This window comes from Littorina saxatilis, linkage group LG1 (genome assembly GCF_037325665.1).
Source record: "Littorina saxatilis isolate snail1 linkage group LG1, US_GU_Lsax_2.0, whole genome shotgun sequence".
Taxonomy (NCBI): Eukaryota; Metazoa; Mollusca; class Gastropoda; order Littorinimorpha; family Littorinidae; genus Littorina; species Littorina saxatilis.
In genome coordinates this window covers 86,962,596-86,984,498 of record NC_090245.1, presented here as the reverse complement: position 1 = coordinate 86,984,498, position 21,903 = coordinate 86,962,596, and the positions used below count along the sequence as shown (strand labels likewise).

The following is a 21,903-nucleotide window of genomic DNA, read 5'->3' as shown; positions in this document are numbered from 1 at the left end:
TTTCTTTTTTTCGATAAATGTCTTTGATGACGTCATATCCGGCTTTTTGTAAAGGTTGAGGCGGCACTGTCACACCCTCGTTTTTCAATCAAATTGATTGAAATTTTGGCCAAGCAATCTTCGACGAAGGCCGGACTTCGGTATTGCATTTCAGCTTGGTGGCTTAAAAATTAATTAATGACTTTGGTCATTAAAGGTCCTTGTCTGCATTTTTATACCGAATTCGCCATTTGACCATTAAAATGCAGAGTCTATTATCTACAAATATCAACAATACACCCCCTTTCGATTAGGAAAGACGAAGCCAGTGTAGCCGTTTGAAAATTCATTGTAGTATTCCAGCGTAGTACTCATAGTAGGATATCCTTATTTGGAAAATGCCAAGCGCAAAACTCCTCTCAAATCCCGTGCATTTCGTGCGTTTAAAAAAAAGCGTGGATTGCGCTCCGGTGTCAAACTGTTGCTGCACTTGTTTGGGCGTGGCTATAAGCATAGTGACATGAATTTGATTGGTCAGTATTTTTAGGCAAAGCACATGTTCTCAGCAAACAAAAAAACAAAACATTGGAAGCGTGAGTCACGCTACCCAAAAATAAAATCTTTTTTTACATATATTTTTTTTCTATAACTTTTTTCCCAACGTTTTTGATGACGTCATATCCGACTTTTTGTAAAAGTTGAGGCGGCGCTGTCACACCCTCATTTTTCAATCAAATTGATTGAAATTTTGGCCAGGTAATCTTCGACAAAGGCCGGACTTTGGTATTGCATTTCAGCTTGGAGGCTTAAAAATTAATGAATGACTTTGGTCATTAAACATCTGAAAATTGTAATTAAAAATTTGTTTTTTATAAAACGATCCAAAATGACGTTCATCTTATTCTTCATCATTTTCTGATTCCAAAAACATATAAACATGTTATATTCGGATTAAAAACAAGCTCTGCAAATTAAAAATATAAAAATTATTATTAAAATAAATTTTCCGAAATCGATTTAAAAACAATTTCATCTTATTTCTGGTCGGTTCCTGATTCCAAAAACATATAGATATGATATGTTTGGATTAAAAACACGCTCAGAAAGTTAAAGCGAAGAGAGGTAGAGAAAAGCGTGCTATGCAGCACCGCGCAACTACTACCGCGCTTTTCTGGCTTGTCGGTTTCACTGCCATTGCCACGAGCGGTAGACTGTCGATGCTACGAGGTCTTGGTGAAAAATGCAGTGCGTTTAGTTTCATTCTGTGAGTTTGACAGCTTGACTAAATGTTGTATTTTTGCCTTACGCGACTTGTTTAAAGGCACAGTGCAGCTCACAGCCTTCGTTGGCGGGGATGTAGCTCAGTCGGTAGCGCGCTGGATTTGTATCCAGTTGGCCGCTGTCAGCGTGAGTTCGTCCCCACGTTCGGCGAGAGATTTATTTCTCAGAGTCAAATTTGTGTGCAGACTCTCCTCGGTGTCCGAACACCCCCGTGTGTACACGCAAGCACAAGACCAAGTGCGCACGAAAAAGATCCTGTAATCCATGTCAGAGTTCGGTGGGTTATAGAAACACGAAAATACCCAGCATGCTTCCTCCGAAAGCGGCGTATGGCTGCCTGAAGCGTGAGCGTCGAAGGGCAGAACGTCGCTGGCGCTCCTCACCACTGACAATCAACATGCAGATGTATGATGCCGTGAAACAGAAGGTCACCGACCTTGTGCATAATGCTAAAACGTCATTTTATTCTGCTATGGTTTCTTCCAGTGCCACATGCAAACAGCTCTTCAACAATATGACCACACTGTTAGGCACGCGTAAAAAAGCCTCCTTGCCTACCGTCTTCGACGTTCAACAACTTCCGGCCCTTTTTAGTGACTACTTCAAGAACAAAATCCTTTCGATACGTGACAGCTTTTCGCATGTTGCAAACACACAAAGCGCATTTCCTACCGATCCGTTTCAAGGCACTCCCTTTTTAGCTTTCACCACTGTGTCTGAAGACGATGTCAAGAAGTTAATTCTAAAAACCGCCCCCAAGACGTGCGAACTTGACCCGATTCCAACCAAACTACTTATTCAAAACATCGACATCCTCCTCCCTACCATCACTACCATAGTGAACGAATCACTCTCCTCTGGCGTTGTCCCCACGGAATTCAAAACCGCTTTAGTAAAGCCACTGCTGAAGAAAGCTTCTCTCAATTCCAACGAGTTGAAAAACTATAGACCCGTCTCAAACCTTCTTTTTCTATCGAAAATTCTCGAAAAACTTGTTCTCCGACAGCTTGCCTCACATCTCTCATCCCACAACCTTCTTAGTGCCCACCAGTCAGCCTATCGACCACGGCACAGCACGGAAACGGCTCTTCTTCGTATTTTGAATGATCTTCTGACCGCTCTAGACCAGGACAAAACATCCGTCCTCTTGCTTTTAGATCTGTCTGCGGCTTTTGATACGATAGACCATGACATTCTCTTATATCGTCTAGAGCACTACTTTGGCATTAGCGAGATGGCTCTCTCTTGGATTCAAAATTATCTCTCAGACAGGAAACAGTTTGTTCTGATCGATGGCCAACAATCTGCTGAAACCTCTCTTGTGTTTGGTGTTCCCCAAGGTTCTGTGTTAGGCCCGGTGCTGTTCATTATGTACACAGCACCGCTGACAACTCTCATAGAGAATCATTGTGTGCTACACGAAATCTTCGCAGATGATACGCAGATCAATCATTCCGCATCACATGACAAGTACCCAGATTTGGTTCTGTCGCTACAGGAGTGTGTGAGAGATGTCGGGGCATGGATGGAAGAGAACAAACTCAAACTAAATGACGACAAAACTGAAGCCATGCGTTTTTCATACTCCACCCCTACCCATGCTAAGTCTATTTCAGAACTCCCACAGGCCATCTCTTTGAACAATATTGACATCAAGTTCTCGGATACATCCCGTGATCTCGGAGTCTTTTTTGACAAAGATCTTAGCATGAAACAGCATGTAGTCCAAACATGTAAAGCAGCGCGAATGGAGATCCGGCGTATAGGTTCCATTCGACAGTACCTTACCGAAGACGCAACCAAAAGACTAGTCTGTTCCGGCATACTCTCTAGATTAGACTACTGTAATTCACTGCTTGCTGAATGTCCCAAATCTGTCACCAAGCCCCTGCAACTAGTCCAGAACGCTGCCGCTAGACTCGTGTTTCGAACACCTATGAAACAAAGCGTCACGCCTCTACTCAAACAGCTACATTGGCTTCCAGTCGAACAAAGAATTAAATACAAGATCTGCTGCATATTCTATCAAATTGCCGCGGGCACGGCTCCACAGTACCTGTCCGATCTCGTGCAGAAAAACAATCCTGACAGGGTTGTCCGCTCTGCCTCCCAAAATAAATTTGTCAAAGCTCGTAAGTATCAGAGGGACGATCATGGTGGCCGCTGTCTTTCAGTCGCAGCTGATCATATCTGGAACAAACTCCCTTTGTCTCTACGTCTCAGTCCATCTCTGCCTTCTTTCAAAGCAAATCTCAAGACTCACCTCTTCAGAGAAGCATTCTATGATGATGTAGTTGTCGCGACCCTGTGAATGTGCACTTTCGGATGAACAATGTTTACTCTGTGTGTGTGTGTGTGTGTGTGTGTGTGTGTGTGTGTGTGTGTGTGTGTGTGTGTGTGTGTGTGTGTGTGTGGACATGTGTGGGTGGGTGTGTGTGTGTGTGTGTGTGTGCACATTATAATTGTTGTGTATACTGGGAGTTCGTTCCTGTAAGAGCCTCTGGATTTTTGTAACATTTATGTTTTGTTTTTGGTTTTTGTTGTAAAGTGTTTATGATTGTGTTCTATTCCGTCAATGGCGTCATTCTGGTAATGATGTTGTTATTGCTTTTGTAAAGCGCTTTGTGTGTTCGAAAGCGCTATAGAAATCACCATTATTATTATTATTATTATTAAATGGCTGGGTAAAAACGGTCATACACGTAAAAGCCGTGGGAGTTTCAGCCCATGAACGAACAAACAAACAGCCTTCGTTTTGCGATTTTGTTGCAGCTAAGTGCATTTACAGTTCAAAAATCCTCCTATGGTAGTAAAACAAACCCAAAACTACCCAACGACGACATCTGTGAAGCTCGACAGTTTCTGGTTCACGCGAGTGCATAAATTAACCTAGTTATTACGTGGTGTTTGGTCGGAGTTCGATTCAACTGAGTGATTCCGGCCTCCATTTTGTTTTACACAAACTCATGATGACATCTGACACAGTTTGCTAGTGACGTGTCTTTTTGTGCATGATGTGATGATCTACCTGATCTAAATTTAGATCCAAAAATAGGCCAAGATCGACCAGCCGGTGTAACACGAGACAATTACTCCCACGAGATTTTTACTCCGGAGTGAACATTTCATACGAAAATGTTACTCCCTTTACGAAAAAAGTACTCCCCCATTTCACGAGAAAATTACTCCCAAAGACAGGTGAGTTCCGAGAAAACATTTTCAAAAATGTTACTTCCCTGACGAATGAATAACGAATAAATTACTTCACCCAAACACAAGCAATTTAACTTCCCATGCCAGGTACTGTACGAAATTTTTACTCCCTTGTCCCCTGTTAGTCTTGGTGGTGGAAGGGGTGGAAGGGGTGGAAGGGGTGGAAGGAGGGTAGCGCGACATTCGTGTGCGCGAGATCACTTATTGGCATTATCCCTTCGCCCGCATCCCATTTTTGCGTACGAGATTTTTACTGGAAGTAAAAAAAATGGGGAGTAAAAATTTCGTGGAGGGAGTAATTTTTTCGTGCCTTGGGGAGTTCTTTTCTCGTACGAAAAGTGTACTCGGAGTAAGAATTTCGTACGAAATATTTACTCCGGAGTAAATTTTTCGTGGAGTAAAAATTTCGTGTTACACCGGGTCCGAGTACGAAATTAATTCGTAAAAAAATCGCAGTTCTTGACTCGATCTTTGGGTGCAAGTCAATGAAACTTGGTAGTTCTTCTAACGGATAGCTGCCTGAGGTATGACTACAAGCCCCAGGGGCTCCGTGCACCTGGATTTGACAAGTTCAGTACCTTTAGCTCTTCCTGGCTGTTAACTTTTCGGCATTGGGTGTTCTCTAACTGGCTCCGTGTCCCTGTATTTCTCTGTTTATAGTCTGACTGGTTGGCTAGCGCTCTTTCTCTGTCTGTCTCCTCGACTCTCTCTCTCATTCTGTCTGTGAATGTATGTCTGTTTGTCAGTCTGTCTGTCTGTCTCTCTTTCTTTTTCTCTCCCCTCCCTCTCTCACTCTATCTCCCCTCTCTCTCTCACTCTCCAGGGCCGGACTACCGGGGGGGTTATGGGGGTTGCGCAACCCCCCCCCCCCTAGCCTAAACATGTACCTTACTTATTTTTTTATTTTTTATTATTGCTTATTTTATGCCGTTTCATGCAAGGAGCGACCATTTTCCTATCTCAGAATATGACCTACCCATCAGCTTCAGGGGGCTTCGCCCCCTGACCCCCACAACGAGGGGGGGGGGGGGGTTCTAGGGTTTCCGGACCCCCCCCCAGCCAAAAAATAAAAATATTGAATGAGGCATGCATTTCTTTATTTTACATTGAGTTTCAATTTTTGGGGTATTAATCAGTGACAAAATCTGCTGCCTGAAACTGGTAATGATCATCCTCAGAATGCACCAGATTGCACCATTTTGCACCATTTTGCATCCTTTTTTTCAAAATTTTCCGGGGGGGCATGCCCCCAGACCCCCCTAGCAAAGCTAGGCGCTTTGCGCCGTCGGCTCGGCGCTTCGCGCCTTCACACCCATATCTTCACAATATACTTTTGAAAAAAAACACCCATAAAATGAACTGATCCGCCCCTGCCGCCAGGGGGGGACATCCCCCTGGGCCACCACTGGCAACCCCCCCCCCTCCTCTTCGCCTAGTCCGGCCCTGCTCTCTATCCTCTTTCTCTCTCCCCCCCTCTCTCTCTCTCTCTTTCTCTCTGCGTGTACGTGAGTGCGTGTCTGTGAACGTGTCTGTCAGTGTTTCTGTGCTTGCATGATTCTTTGTGTCTGTGTGTCCGTGAATTGTCTGAGCGGCATCTATCTAATCTGCCAGCCGATCGTTTGTAGCCTGTCTGTGAACCAGACCAGCTACGAAACTGGTACACAAGTCGCGTAAGGCGAAATTACTACATTTAGTCAAGCTGTGGAACTCACAGAATGAAACTGAACGCACTGTATTTTTTTCACAATGACCGTAGTCCGCCGCTAGTGCAAAAGGCAGTGAAAGTGACGAGCCTGTTCTGCGCGGTAGCGGTTGCCCTGTGCTGCATAGCACGTTTTTCTGTACCTCTCTTCGTTTTAACTTTCTGAGCGTGTTTTTAATCTAAAAATAGCATATAGATCTATATGTTTTTTTGAATCAGGAACCGACAAGGAATACGATGAAATTGTTTTTAAATCGATTTCGGAAATTTAATTTTAATCATAATTTTTATATTTTTAATTTTCAGAGCTTGTTTTTAATCCGAATATAATATATTTATATGTTTTTGGAATCAGAACATGATGAAGAATAAAATAAAAGTAATTTTGGATCGTTTTATAAAAAAATAATTTTAATTACAATTTTCAGATTTTTAATGACCAAAGTCATTAATTGATTTTTAAGCCTCCATGCTGAAATGCAATACCGAAGTCCGGGCTTTGTCGGAGATTACTTGACCAAAATTTCAACCAATTTGGTTGAAAAATGAGAGCGTGACAGTGCCGTCTCAATTTTCACGAAAAGCCGGATATGACGTCATCAAAGACATTTATCAAAAAAATGAAAAAAACATCTGAGGATATCATACCCAGGAACTCTCATGTCAAATTTCATAAAGATCGGTCCAGTAGTTTAGTCTGAATCGTTCTACACACACACACAGACAGACAGACAGACAAAACTTGACTAAATGTAAAAATAGACACAGCGGGTTCTATTTTTAGATCAGTGGCAATTGTGGCACAGGCACAGGCACATGCAATCGGGGTCCTGATTTGGCCTTTATGGTCCGCTGGACCCGAAAAGCAACAGCTAACTAACTAACTAACTAACTAACTAACTAACTAACTAACTAACTAACTAACTAACTAACGCACATGCAATCTGTCAGAAAAAAACCCACTTCTGCTTTAATTGAGAAGCAGGAAATTTATGGTCATAATCATTGGTATTGTGGAGAATATAAGCTACATGTCATTAATTAATTCTGAGGATGAGAGCACAGTCTCGCTTAGGCAAAGGGCGGAAGAATACGCTCTGTGGAAAAGTTAGCGCACTCCAAGAGTGCGCTAACAGTTTTAGCGCATCGCCATTAGCCAATCAACTGGTTCACATCAGTCATGTGACACCAGTACTTACTGAAAATTATTGTTATCATGATTGCTTCATGCACTCGAAATTTGATGTCGGAATTCTTCCGGGCCACGTCAAACATCTCTGTTGGGAGGGATTTTTTTTGTGTGAGTTTGCTAACCAACGATTATGCAAAGAAGAGAAGAAAATGTATGTTAACGAAAACAAATCGCGTGAAGCGATATAAAAGCATTTAGTCATTTAGCCTGTGGGCAACAAACTTAAAGATCAACACACAAAAACAGCCATTACCGAGACTATATTTAGATAGTCTAGACTAACCACACCCGAAGACCGACACGGGTCACGATCATCTACGCGAAGGTAGTACTAACTTGCAATTGCCCTCTTTACATTTAGTCAAGTTTTGACTAAATGTTTTAACATAGAGGGGGAATCGAGACGAGGGTCGTGGTGTGTGTGTGTGTGGGTGTGTGTGCATGCGTGTGTGTGTGTGTGTGTGCGTGCATGTGTCTGGGTGTGTGTGTAGAGCGATTCAGACTAAACTAATGGACCGATCTTTATGAAATTTGACATGAGAGTTTCTGGGAATGTTATCCCCGGATGTTTTTTTTAATTTTTTCGATTAATACCTTTGATGACGTCATATCCGGCTTTTTGTAAAAGTTGAGGCGGCACTGTCACACCCTCATTTTTCAATCAAATTGATTGAAATTTTGGCAAAGCAATCTTCGACGAAGGCCGGACTTTGGTATTGCATTTCAGCTTGGTGGCTTAAAAACTAATGAATGAGTTTGGTCATTAAAAATCGGAAACTTGTAATTAACATTATTCTTTTATTAAACGATTCAAAAATAATTTCATCTTATTCTTCGTAATTTTCTGATTTAAAAAACATATACATATGTTATATTTGGATTACAAACAAGCTCTGAAAATTTAAAATATGAACATTATGATTAAAATTAATTGTCCGAAATCGATTTAGAAACAATTTCATCTTATTCCTTGTCGGTCCCTGATTCCAAAAACATATAGATATGATATGTTCTGATTACAAACAAACTCAGTAAGCTAAAAAGAATAGACATACAGAATAAGCGTGTTATCCTGCTCAGCGCGACAACTACCGCACTATTCTGCATGGCTTGTCGATTTCACTGCCTTTGCCACGAGCAGTGGACTGACAAAACTATACTGTTCAAAAAAAGAAACGCATAGTTGCTACTTGCCAAATTTGTTTTATTTTTCGAAAAAATTAACAGAAAATCCAATATTTAGATTATTTGTTTGAAATTTGGTATGGACACAGTTGAATGCACACACAGTTCATTTGCATCTTCAAATCAATCAGTCAATCAATACGATTGGGTGCCGAGGCTGTCAAGTCAGTAGGGGGTGTGACTGCCTTGAGCAGCAACAACTGCCCGGCACCTTCTGGGCATGGACTGGATCAGATGCCGGATATCTTGCTGTGGGATGGTGTCCCACTCCTCCTGAAGTGCCTGCAATAGATCGCGGTGATTTGCCGGCGCTTCTTCTCGCCTGCGCACACGTCTGTCCAATTCATCCCAGAGGTGTTCTATCGGGTTCATGTCTGGCGACATGGATGGCCAGGGAAGCACCTGGACATGGTGGTCGGTGAGGAACTGGGTGGTGAGTCGTGCTGTGTGCGGACGAGCGTTGTCCTGCTGGAATATGGCATCCTGGTCAGCCAGAAGAGGAAGGGCGTGTGGGCGCAGAATTTCCTCCACGTATCGCTGGGCAGTTATGCGCCCTTGGACGTGCACCAGGGTGCTCCTTCCAGCGGTATTGATCGCCCCCCACACCATGACGCCTCCACCACCATGAACGGGTGCCTCATCCACACAGTTGGGCGCGTAACGTTCGTTTACTCTCCGGTAGACCCTCCTCCGACCATCATGTCGCTGGAGCAGGAAGTAGGACTCGTCGCTGAACCACACGTGTCTCCAGTGATTCCGGACGGTCCAGCGAAGGTGCTGGTTGCCCCACTGCACTCGGTTCTGGCGATGGCGGCGGGTGAGGACAGCTCCTCTGTGAGGTCTGCGAGCTCTCAAACCAGCTTCATGCAGGCGGTTCCGCACGGTCTGGTCCGATAATCGGTGTGGCCCGGGGAGAGCCTGGACAGAAGATGAGGCCGACAGGAAACGATTCCGGAGGTGGCGGAGCCGTATGAAGCGGTCGTGAGCAGCAGTTGTCGCCCTTGGTCTTCCCGCTCGTGGCAAGTCAGCAACGGAGCCAGTGGCTTGAAACCTGACCCACAGTCAACTGATGGTGCTCTGGGACACGTGGAAGTGCCTGGCGATTGCACTTTGACTTTGGCCTGCTTGTAAACGACCCAATGCAATTTGGCGGTCTTCTCTGCTCAATCGGGCCATCTTTCGTCGCTGAATTGTCGTCTGATTTCTTTGTGGCGAACAATCCGCTTTTATGGGTTTTGGAAGACATGGTGAGAGCTCAATATTCCCCGAGTTTCACGAGATTACACTGAAGCATGACGAGTGGTCATGCCAAATGAGCAATTTTGACATTGTAGCCACTGATAACGCATGCGTCACGTGCAGAGCTCACTTGTGGCAATGGACGAAAGGTCGACGACCAGATAAACATTTTCTGCAGTTTGGTGGATATCCTTGTAGCCATATAACTAAATTAACCAAATATTACAAGCTATGCGTTTCTTTTTTTGAACAGTATACGAGTATCTGGTCTTGGTGAAAAAAGCAGTGCGTTCAGTTTCATTCTGTGAGTTCGACAGCTTGACTAAATGTTGTTATTTCGCCTTACGCGACTTGTTTTATAATTCTTTGCACATTTTAGAGTGAACATGACATATCTATATATTTTTGCATCAATGCAATTTAATGAACAAACTAATGAAGTAATTTTTGAGCTGCCGAGTTGAACTTCAATCCCATAGTCCGGACTTTGTCGAAGATTGCTTGACCAAAATTTAGGTATCCAAGGGATGTAAGTGTGACAAGTAAAAAAGGCTGGAGCAATTTCTGCTTGCAGCAATTCTCTCCCCTGTTTTAAAGTAATACGTTTTTACATTTTGTCAAGTTTTGACTAAATGTTTTAACATAGAGGGGGAATCGAAACGAGGGTCGTGGTGTATGTGTGTGTGTGTCTGTCTGTCTGTCTGTACGTGTGTGTGTGTAGAGCGATTCAGACTAAACCACTGGACCGATCTTTATGAAATTTGACAGGAGAGTATGATATTCCCGGAAGTCTTTTTCATTTTTTTCAATAAATACCTTTGATGACGTCATATTCGGCTTTTTGTAAAAGTTGAGGCGGCACTGTCACACCCTCATTTTTTAATCAAATTGATTGAAATTTTGGCAAAGTAATCTTCGACAAAGGCCGGACTTTGGTATTGCATTTCAATTTGGTGGCTTAAATAATAATTAATGAGTTTGGTCATTAAAAATTGGAAACTTGTAATTAAAATTATTTTTTTATTAATCGATCCAAAAACAATTTCATCTTATTCTACGTGATTTTCTGATTCCAAAGACATATACATTTGTTATATTTGGATTACAAACAAGCTCTAAAAATTAAGAATATGAAAATTATGATTAAAATTAAATTTTCGAAATCGTTTAAAAACACTTTCATCTTATTCCTTGTCGGTTCCTGATTCCAAAAACATATAGAAATGATATGTTTGAATTAAAAACACGCTCAGAAAGTTAAAACGAAGAGAGGTGCAGAAAAGCGTGCTATGCAGCACAGCGCGACCACCAGTACCGCAATATTCTGCATGGCTTGTCGATTTCACTGCCTTTGCCACGAGCAGTGGACTGACGAAACTACGAGTATATGTGATCTTGGTGAATAAAGCTGTGCGTTCAGTTTTATTCTGTGAGTTCGACAGCTTGACTAAATGTAGTAATTTCGCCTTACGCGACTTGTTAGTTCTACTTTCCTGCTATTCATGTTTGCTTTTAGGATACGTGCATTAAAGGAACACAGACAAACAGATGCACGTTCACACACATTGGTAAGGGAAAGAGAACCAACCAAACAACCAATTAACCCACCAACAAACTAGCCAAATTGCACACACAAATGTTCGCTTAATCATGCATATTACGTATACATGTAGACTACATTCCTTCAATGTCTTAGACGGACCGCCGTCTTCCTTTCATTTGCGCTTTCTGTAATGAGCATCTAAGATGTCCTCAATTTATGTCTGGGAGATGTTATTCCCAACGTACAATGATTTCAGAACACACACACACACACACACAGATACACACACACACACACACACACACACACACGCGCGCGCACGCACTCACACACACACACACACACACACACACACGCGCACAAACACAGACACACACAAACACACACACGCGCGCGCACATGCACGCACCACGCAGGCACGCACCACGCACGCACGCGCGCACACACGCACGCACGCACTCACACACTCACACAAACACACACACACATACACACTAACCAGACAGACAGATAGACAGACATACAGACACACACACACACAAACACACAAACACACAGACAGATACACAGACAAAATTCGAGCACCCGGTCAGGAGAAAGACTGTTTAAGTATGCAAGTGGGTGTAAACGATCTTAGGAGATAAGTTGTGCTGAGAAATGCAGATTGAAACACAACTTGAAAAGTTTCATTTTGTTCTCTAGTGGCTGGCTGTACTTGCATTTTAATCACCCAGGAAAAAATGCTCAAGGTACCAGGTTTTCCCACGGCGCATTGTTTAGAAAATGAAAGGAGGAAAAAACACGTAATAAACTTTACGCATTAACTTAATTCCGCACCTTGCCTACTTGAAATTGCATACTTCTGATACCTGGCTTTTACATTAACTGTTGTGAGTACTAAGAAAACGGGAAGCTTACTTCCCTTTTCATTGTTTTATTATCCCATCTTCTTTATTATCAACACAAAAGCAGCCGACTTTTTACATTTAGTCAAGTTTCAACAATTTTTTTTAATACAGACGGGGAATCGAGACGAGGGTGGTGGAGTATGTGTGTGTGTGTGTGTGTGTGTGTGTGTGTGTGTGTGTGTGTGTGTGTGTGTGTGTGTGTGTGTGTGTGTGTGTGTGTGTGTGTGTGTGTAGAGCGATTAAGAGAAAACTGCTCCACCGATCTTCATGTAACTTGACATGACAGCAATTCCTAGGTATGATATCCCCCAGAGTTTTTTTTTCATTTTTTCGATAAATGTCTTTGATGAAGTCATATCCGGCTTTTAGTTATAGTTAAGGCGGCACTGTCACACCCTTATGTTTCAGCCATATTGATTGAAAGTTTGGTCAAGACTATGGGATTGCATTTCAGCTTGGAAACTTAAACAAATAGTCAATTAGTTTGCTCATTAAAGTTGTCATTAAAAACGAATTTTCACTTACAGATTAAAACAAATTATTGCATTATATTCCTCATCTTCACCTGAATTCAAACATATATAGAGATGTTATGTTTACTTTAAAAACACGCTCAAAATTAAAGAAAGTAGGTTGATTATAATGTTCGCATGCTTCTCGGAGACGAGCGTGATCCGTCTTGGACTTTGGATATAATTACCCGAGACTACCTGATTGGAGTCTCGCCGACGACTGGTTTTTGGAGTCGATCTTTTTGATGCCTAAAGATTGACTAAATGTGTTTTTATATAGTTATGCGACTTGTTTTTATATGTGTCCAGGTGCAAAGATGCTCTTATCTCTAGCAGGATCTGTTTTGTTTGACATCATCGTCTTCAGTCGCGGGCAGGAAGGAAACTTTGTATATAATAATAATAATAATAATAATAATAATAATAATAATAATAATAATAATAATAAATGAGAATTTATATAGCACAACATCATAACTTTACAATTATGCTCTTTGCGCTTGACACATTTAAAATTAAAACACAGTTATACAAGCATTTACATCTACATTCATAGTCAACAACGCTCAATTAAAAGCATACACCATCAAAGATACATTACAAAAGATTCTTCCACTAACTAAATAATAAAAACATGAATAAAATAGGTTGTGAAAAATCACTAAAACAACAAATAACACTAAAATTGTACAGGATATGTCCTTTTCATAACGAAGAAATATTATGTTTTCACTCTCAAATGGAAAGATACTCATACCCTACGTAGAATCCTGTACAAAACACCACTGTTAATATAACGCGAGAAGGAAGATTCCTGTTAACGAGCAAAAGAAATCTAAAGCTTTTCTGAGAAATGAAACGTACGTGTGATTGGTTTTGCGCTCGACAATAGCAAGCATCCCATCATCACTTCCTGGTGCAATGACACTCATGTTTCATTACAACCTCTTGATGTGCAGGTTCAACCCTGTGTGTGCGTGTGTGCATGCGTGCGCGCGCGCGCGCGTGTGTGTGTGTGTGTGTGTACATGTGTGTATGTGTGTGTGTGTGTGTGTGTGTGTGTGTGTGTGTGCGTGCGTGCGTGTGTGTGTGTGTGTGTGTGTGCGTGTGTATGTATGGGTATGTATGAGTGTGTGTGTGTGTGTGTGTGTATGTGCGTGTGTGTGTATGTGTGTGTGTGTGTGTGTGTGTGTGTGTGTGTGTGTGTGTGTGTGTGTGTGTGTGTGTGTGTGTGTGTGTGTCTATGTGAGTGTTGGTGTGTGTATTTTTTCCCTGACGTAGCAAACTGTCGGCCCCTTGAAACAGCTAGTCAATCTCATTTTGCAGAAAGCTTTGAACTTTTCAAACCTTTTGAACTTACAAAAAAGAAAAGAAAAAAGAAATGAAAACAAAACTTGACTAAATGTAAAAAAGAAACAAAGGCAAAACAACTCAGGGTTGAAGCAGCTTAAGGGGATGTGCGGGGGTGATTTTTGAGCTTTTGGGCAGATTTGGGCATTTAGACATTTTGACTGTTTGGAAAACTGTGGTCATTTTTCTTTCAATTTCTGCCGTTGATGTTGCATATACATGTTTTTTTTGTGCAATAAAAATAAATTCAATACACCAACCCTCGCCTGATTGCGTTCATTTGTCTTGAACTTGCCTTATTATTGCCGATTTTCAACACCTTGATCAGCAAATTTGAGCAGACGACAGGGCGAACACTGCATGACGTTGCTTGCTACATAGCCTCCCCTGTTTGCATGTGACCGTTGTTTCGTTATTTTCCGGACTACTTCGGCTCTAACGGAACATTTTCAATGTAGGTCAATCTACGCCAACTTCCTTATACGGAGAGTATGACGTATGATGTGATCTTGATTCGTTCAACCGGGGTCACGTGGTACAACAATGGCGCTTGTTTACAAGCAGTGAAAGTACACGCTCCTGTGCAAAAATGGTTCGCACCAAGCCATCAACAACCAGAGGAGCCCCAAAATCTACGAAAAAGAGGACAGATCAAGTGAAGAATCAATGGAAGGCGAAGAAATCAGCGCAATCAGCTTCTGTGCTGGCTGACGTGGCAGAATTAGTGCCGGTTTTGGGGTCGTCTGCTAGTGCTCGCGTCGATTCCTTCGACTGAAAACATTCTCGGCACGAAGACAAGAAGTGAGTTCAAAAAAGAATCGTATGAGAGGTTTGTGTCCGGTGGAGTTGACACTAAGTCATCTGCTGCTACTGAAACCATGGTAAAAACCCAGAGGGGTGTTGTAGACTTTGCCGAAGTAGACAGTATGGTTGCAAGTCTGTGCTGTCCACAGTGTAAAAACAAGTGCTTGTCTCTTTGCACAGACTCCAGACCAACAAGTGGCTTGGCAGTATTTGCCCAGGTGAACTGTTCTTCGTGCGAAGAGCCTGTGTATGAACAGTATCTTGCGACAAAATTTAAGGCCAAGACAAAAGTGTTCGACATGAACAGACAGGCAGTGTATTCCTCACTTGCTTGTGGACTGGGAGCCACCACATTCAGAAATTTCTGTGAAAACATGGATTTAGCTGGACTTCACCACAAGACCTTTCATAGTCATACTCATGCCAGCCAACTATTCACACAACTGGAGAAATTCCGGAAGCATGTGTTCAGTGACACTGTTGCATATGTTCGAGAAGTTCATGCAAGATACTGTGGCACTACTCTTGGTGTCGACGACACCCTGAACATTATTGTGAGCTATGATGGCACCTGGCTTACTGGTGGACACTCTTCGCACATTGGAGTTGGGTGTGTTGTGGACTTACTTACTGGACTCTGTGTTGATGCCCATGTCATGTGTACCTACTGCCAGGTGTGGAGTCTACGGGGCAGAAGCTGTTTCAGGAAAAGCCAGAGGAGTATGCGGCCTGGCTCGTGGACCACTTGGACAAGTGTGAGGTGAACTATAAAGGTAAATTATATCTGTTTGCACAGACATATTTGAATAGAGTTTATTTCAAATTTAAGCAACTTACTCAAATAATATATAGCAAATTACAAGTAAATGTAATAGTGATGAGTGGATATTATTTTCCATGCATTCCAGTGAAACTGAAAACCAAAACCAAAGGCATGGATGATGGATTAAAAAAAAAAGCGTCATAAAGACAGATCATCAATTTATGATAATAATAATGAAAGTTGTAACACATGCGTAAAAATCCAATTTGTATCTTGAATAGTTCAGGGCATGGGGGAGTGCATGTGTGTGATGAAAATAATAAGAAAACACACACAGATAGATAGACAGACAGAGAGAGAGAGAGAGAGAGAGAGAGAGAGAGAGAGAGAGAGAGAGAGAGAGAGAGAGAGAGAGAGAGAGAGAGAGAGAGCTGTATCTACAGCATCAAGAGAGATTCACAAGTCTTCAGAATCAACGGGCTTCCCAGAACTGAGGGAGCTAGAATAGTGGTCAGGGGATGGCAAATAGTACATGTATGTGTGGCACAATACAAGTGTAATTTAAAAACGTTCAAATGGTATTAATTAATGCATTATGCTTAACGTTTACAATCTAACAATGTTCAGTGCACCTATACCTGCTGCTAGAAATTTAATATTCAGTAATTTGGTAATTCCATGTTTATTTCATTTTTTTTCCGCATTAATTATAATTGAAGTATTAGCTGGACAATGACTGTGAATAACACATGCGCGCACACACACACACACACTTAAAAAATACTCTGTTTGCAAATTACATTTCTTATTTTGTTCTTGTTTGCAGGCTCATCAGGGATGATGGAGGTGGAAGCAGCCCGTGTCATATGGCGTTGATCGGTGAACACCAACAAGCTTCGCTACACAACACTACTGTCGGACGGTGACTCCAAGACTTTTACATAGCTCAACATCAAGCCCTATGGTGAGGATATTCACATTGACAAGGAAGAGTGTGCGAACCATGTGAGTAAACGACTTGGTACAGCTCTTAGAGAGTTCAACTTTGGACCTGCTGCTGCTGCCGACTCTGCCCAGTTCTTCGGATTCTAGACTGGACATCACATGAAGAGGCTTGGAGCAGCCAGGATGCACAAGAGGGTGCGGAACAGTCTGAAGGCTGTGAGAGACAAGCAAAGTAAAAGGAGAGACAAAGTGCGGGCAGCCAAGTCAGAGAGACTGGAAGAACTTGTTCAGCTGGAAGGTGGCCCTGCATATGCTGCAGGCATGTTCTAAGTTTTGACTAAATGTTTTAACTTAGACGGGGAATCGAGATGAGGGTCATGGTGTATGTGTGTGTGTATAAAGTGATTCCGAGGAAACTACTGGACCAATCTTGACAAAACTTAACATGAGAGTTCCTGAGTGTGATATCCCCAGATGTTTTTTTCCATTTTTTGGAAAGATGTCTTTGATGACGTCATATCCGGATTTTTTTAGGCAGTTGAGGCAGCGCTGTATCACCCTAATTTTTCAACCAAATTGATTGCAATTTTGGTAAAGCAATCTTCGACGAAGTCCGGACTATGGTATTGCATTTCAGCTCAAAATCTTAAAAATAAATTAATGAGTTTGCTTGTTAAAGTTGTCATTAAAATCTAATTTTTAGTAACAAATTAAACCTTGACTGCATTGCATTCCTCATTTTTTCCTGAATTCAAAAATATATAGAAATGTCATGTTCACTCTAACAATGTGCTCATAATTACAGAAAATAGGTTTAGTAAGTACTACATATATATGGTCTCATGCTTTGCGGAGACGAGCGTGATCCGTCTCGGTATTGTTAGCCGAGACTATCTAAATGTATCTCGTAGTCTTGGTGATGACTGGTTTGTGGTGTTGATATTTAAGTTTCATACCGATTGACTAAATGTTTTTATATCGCTTTAGGCGACTTGTCATTGTTATTGTGGTTAACATTATTCTCAATCTCATATATATTGTGGTTATTGTACGCGTGCAATTGATGACTTGGGTACGTTTCGTAATTTGGAGCTAGCTTGTGTGTGTGTGTGTGTGTGTGAATGTGAGCGAGTGAGCGAGCTTTTTTTGGTGTGCATGCGTGATTGGGAGTGTGTGTATGCATTGTTTGTAACTCGGAACAAACAATTTTCCAGGTGTACTGCACATGTTTGAAATAACTTATGTTTTATGTCTTCCCTAACTTTTAAACGGTGTCTCTAAGGTGTGAAAAACATTCCTCAGTGTGGAATTTGGTGATACATGTATGTATTTTGGGTTTAATTACAACTATCAATGGTTTCAAAACAAATTGTGTGCGTTTTTGCCTTTTCCTCAGTTTGCATGTTTTGACATTTGGGAACAACATGATTTCAAATCTACTGGTTAGATTTCTGTGAAATTCTGCATACTTGTACTTTCACATACTATCTACAGAGTTACCATTTGAATAATGAATCGGAAAAGAAATGTTGGCTTTACGATTTTTTTAATATTAAATTTTACGCAAAATTTCAACATTATGATAAAAAATTTTTTTTTTAAATAACTGTAATACTCACAGAAAAAATAAATGGTAAATCTGTAGATATGATCTAAATCTATATTTATGCAAAATATTGGACAGAAATCGAGCATTTGGATATGGAAAAAACGGTTCCTAAAATCCAATATGGCTGCTGTTTACTTTCCTGTTTCTATAGCAACGACATACACAATAAACAAACACATTAACGTTTTTTAATTCAGAGACCATCAGTATTATAACAAAAGCCACACAAACAGTGCTGATCATCATATATGGAAAATAGCGATTTGGCCCTCACATGGCCTTAATTGCATGCAACTAAGGTCATTACAAAGAAACAAGTCGTGTAAGGCGAAATTACTACATTTAGTCAAGCTGTGGAACTCAGAATGAAACTGAACGTAGTCCGCCGCTAGTGCAAAAGGCAGTGAAAGTGACGAGCCTGTTTGGCGCGGTAGCGGTTGCGCTGTGCTTCATAGCACGCTTTACTGTACCTCTCTTCCTTTTAACTTTCTGAGCGTGTTTTTAATCCAAACATATCATATCTATATGTTTTTGGAATCAGGAACCGACAAGGAATAAGATGAAATAGTTTTTAAAACGATTTCGGAAATTTAATTTTAATCATAATTTTCATATCTTTAATTTTCAGGGCTTGTTTTTAATCCGAATATAACATATGTATATGTTTTTGGAATCAGAACATAATGAAGAATAAAATAAAAGTAATTTTAGATCGTTTTATAAAAAAATAATTTTAATTACAATTTTCAGATTTTTAATGTTAGCCTCCATGCTGAAATGCAATACCGAAGTCCGGCCTTCGTCGAAGATTGCTTGGCCAAAATTTCAATCAATTTGATTAAAAATTGAGGGTGTGACAGTGCCGCCTCAACTTTTACAAAAAGCCGGATATGACGTCATAAAAGACATTTATCGAAAACATGAAAAAAACGTCTGGGGATATCATACCCAGGAACTCTCATGTAAAATTTCATAAAGATCGGTCCAGTAGTTTACTCTGAATCGCTCTACACACACACACACGCACAGACAGACACACACACACACACACACACACACACACACACACACCACGACCCTAGTCTCGATTCCCCCTCGATGTTAAAATATTTAGTCAAAACTCGACTAAATGTAAAAAGAAAGAACAAACAAGTCGCGTAAGGCGAAAATACAACATTTTGTCAAGCTGTCAAACTCACAGAATGAAACTGAACGCAATGCAATTTTTCAGCAAGACCGTATACTCGTAGCATCGTCAGTCCACCGCTCGTGGCAAAGGCAGTAAAATTGACAAGAAGAGCGGGGTAGTAGTTACGCTGAGAAGGATAGCACGCTTTTCTGCACCTCTCTTCGTTTTAACTTTCTGAGCGTGTTTTTAATCCAAACATATCATATCTATATGTTTTTGGAATCAGGAACCGACAAGGAATAAGATGAAAGTGTTTTTAAACTGATTTGGAAAATTTAAATTTTGATAATAATTTTTATATTTTTAATTTTCAGAGCTACCGCTCCTTTCACACCAGACTCTGCACCCGAGTTGTTGGCCTTTAAGTCAACACCTCTGGATTGTGGAATTCTGTTTGTGATGGGGTCTGGTGGTTTCCGATTGTCTGTATGTTCATGGAAACCTTCGGGTTTGCATAACAGTTTTTATAGGGCTAAGAAATTAGCCCTAACATTTTCAATCCTGTTTGATTGCACTTCGCTTCCCGAGGTGATCGTAGTGTTTCGGCACTCGGTTACACAAATATAACATATGTATATGTTTTTGGAATCAGAAAATGACGAAGAATAAGATGACATTGTTTTTAGATCGTTTAAAAAACCCTTTTAATGACAAGTTTCCGATTTTTAATGACCAAATTCATTAATTATTTTTTAAGCCACCAAGCTGAAATGCAATACCAAAGTCCGGCCTTCGTCGAAGATTGCTTTGCCAAAATTTCAATTAATTTGATTGAAAAATGAGGGTGTGACAGTGCCGCCTCAACTTTTACAAAAAGCCGGATATGACGTCATCAAAGGTATTTATCGAAAAAAAGACAAAAATGACCGGGGATATCATTCCCAGGAACTCTCATGTAAAATTTCATAAAGATCGGTCCAGTAGTTTGGTCTGAATCGCTCTACACACACACACGCACAGACAGACAGACACACACACACACACACACACACATACACCACGACCCTCGTCTCGATTACCCCTCTATGTTAAAACATTTAGTCAAAACTTGACTAAATGTAAAAAGAAAGAAAAAAAAGAAAGCTTTGAACTTGTCAAGATCCTGCAAAATAAACTGTATCGCATTGCCAAAGGTCACCAACCAGGCTGTGCATGTGTGAGTTCCCACACATATCGACCTTATATAAGCATACTACACTCCACAGTCATGCAGGCTGTGCCACGTTATCGTACATTTAGCTTCCTGCTTTGTGACCGCGAACAGAAATGACTACCAAAGTTAAGTGTTCGTAATCGTTAAGGAGATGAATGTACCGATACAGTATACATGCATACATATCGTCTGGTCATTGTGTGCGAATAATTCTGTCGGGATCTTGAGAAGTGACACACGCTGATTTCTGAGAAGTGTTTGTTCTTCTTATTACATTTAGTCAAGTTTTGACTAAATGTTTTAACGTAGAGGGGGGAATCGAGACGAGGGTCGTGGTGTATGTGCGTGTGTGTGTGTGTGTGTGTGTGTCTGTCTGTGTGTGTGTGTGTGTGTGTGTAAAGCGATTCAGACTAAACTACTGGACCGATCTTTATGAAATTTGACATGAGAGTTCCTGGGTATGATATCCTCAGACGTTTTTTTCATTTTTTTGATAAATGTCTTTGATGACGTCATATCCGGCTTTTCGTGAAAGTTGAGGCGGCACTGTCACGCCCTCATTTTTCAACCAAACTGGTTGAAATTTTGGTCGGGTAATGTTCGACGAAGCCCGGACTTCGGTATTGCATTTCAGCGTGGTAGCTTAAAAATTAATTAACGACTTTGGTCATTAAAAATCTGAAAATTGTAAAAACAATTTTTTATAAAACGATCCAAATTTACGTTTATCTTATTTTCCATCATTTGCTGATTCCAAAAACATATAAATATGTTATATTCGGATTAAAAACAAGCTCTGAAAATTAAATATATAAAAATTATTATCAAAATTAAATTTTCCAAATCAATTTAAAAACACTTTCATCTTATTCCTTGTCGGTTCCTGATTCCAAAAACATATAGATATGATATGTTTGGATTAAAAACACGCTCAGAAAGTTAAAACGAAGAGAGGTACAGAAAAGCGTGTTATCCTTCCCAGCGCAACTACTACCCCGCTCTTCTTGTCAATTTCACTGCCTATGCCGTGAGCGGTGGACTACGAGTATACGGTCGTGCTGCGTTGCATTGCGTTCAGTTTCATTCTGTGAGTTCGACAGCTACTTGACTAAATGTTGTATTTTCGCCTTACGCGACTTGTTTGTGTTGCGCTCATCCGAAGAAAGGTTTCTTTCTATACGCAGGAAAACAGGACGCAGCAGACAGACAGGCGCAGACATGGCAGGCAGAACAACAGACAGAAATGAATAAGCGCGACTATCTCACAAATACACATCTGAATAATTATACACAAACACTGGCACATTTGTGCGTACGCCATGTGATTGCCTTTTTT

At 41.0% G+C, this 21,903-nt stretch overlaps 1 long non-coding RNA gene across 1 annotated transcript; it reads left to right on the top strand.

Moving 5' to 3' along the window:
• Nucleotides 1-14,212: 14,212 nt before the first annotated feature.
• On the top strand, nt 14,213-17,985 carry LOC138982739 (uncharacterized). The gene is made up of 2 exons (XR_011460952.1): nt 14,213-15,681; nt 16,498-17,985. It is a non-coding gene; the product is annotated as an uncharacterized lncRNA (long non-coding RNA).
• Nucleotides 17,986-21,903: the final 3,918 nt, after the last annotated feature.